The following is a 1,413-nucleotide window of genomic DNA, read 5'->3' as shown; positions in this document are numbered from 1 at the left end:
AACTCACGACTTTGCACTTGCCAGGCAGGTGCTGTGCCACTGAGCTAAATCCCCAGCTCCCTCAATTTTTAAATTTAAACTTTATTTTTAGATCAGTTTTAGATTGATAGCAAATCATGTAGAAATTGGAGTTCCCATATACTTCCTTCCCACCAGTACCTCCAACACATACACGAGTGTGTGCATGCACACACACACACACACACACACACACACACACTATTTCCTCCATTATCAATATTTTTACCACCAAAATGGTACATTTGTTACAATCAACCCACCTTGACACATCATTATTTCCCAAATTCTATAGTTAACTGTAGGCTTCATGCTTAGTTTTCTATATCCTGTGGGTTTTGACACATGTATAATGACATACATACACCACAATAGTGTTCTCTGAGATTCCTGCGGCTGAGGTTTGGCATCCAACATCAGTATGGGGGAAATTTTCAGTCATCCTTCCTTCAAATATTTCTTCTCTTTCTTTCTTTGTAGTATTCCACTATTTAAATGTTATACCTTCTATAGTTTTCCCAAAGTTCTTGGATGATTTATTCTAGGTTTTGTTATTTTCAGTATTTTTTCTCTATCATTTTCAGTTTTAAAAGTTCCTATATTTCATCCCAAAATTCAGAGATTTTTTGTCCTAGATGGAACCAGTCTCCTAAGCCACCAAAAGCATTCTTAAATTTCTGTAAGTTGTAACGTTTTGATCTGTAGCATTTTTTATTCTTTCTTATAATTTCCATGTCTCTGATCATATTACCTGTCTGTTGTTGAATACTGTGGTGGGTTAACTAATGATCAATCTATAACACACAGCTGAGCTGAATCAATGTGGTGCTGGGTGTGGAAGGCCCACCTGAGGATTATTACCAACAGCATAGAAGGAGAACTGGAGGGGAAGATGGTGTACTATTAATTCTCCTGGAGAAGCTTATCTCATTGGCTTTCCTGATATGAACTTTGCTGTTCTCCGCATTGGAGAAGCTCAGGTCCTCACTGTCCCTGAGGATGGCTGAAGTTTCTTCAGGGCAGCGCTGGTCCTTACCTTGAGTATTGCTTCCTGGCTCCAGTGCAGATCCCTTGGCTTGCGGCACAGATCATTTACCCCGCTGGTACAGACTTTCTAGCTTCCACAACTGGTCTTTGGATATTCCCAATGCAGATCCTTGATACAGACTTGCATGAGATATTGTCATGGGCTCTAGACCTCCAGCTGGTCTCGTGGAAGACATTGCCATGGGCTCTAGGTCTTCAGCTGGACTCATGCAGGATATTACAGTGAGATCCAGGTCCTCAGCTGGATTGTTTACATCTCTAGTATGTGGACACATCTGTCACACTATTTTGCATTTGACTCTGGGTGAATATTATAAAACAATCCTATAAATTATGTGTCTTATATTA

Source organism: Chinchilla lanigera, unplaced genomic scaffold (genome assembly GCF_000276665.1).
Source record: "Chinchilla lanigera isolate Chin_1 unplaced genomic scaffold, ChiLan1.0 scaffold00003, whole genome shotgun sequence".
Classification (NCBI taxonomy): Eukaryota; Metazoa; Chordata; class Mammalia; order Rodentia; family Chinchillidae; genus Chinchilla; species Chinchilla lanigera.
The sequence above is the reverse complement of the archived record's forward strand: the minus strand, read 5'-3'. Positions refer to the sequence as shown.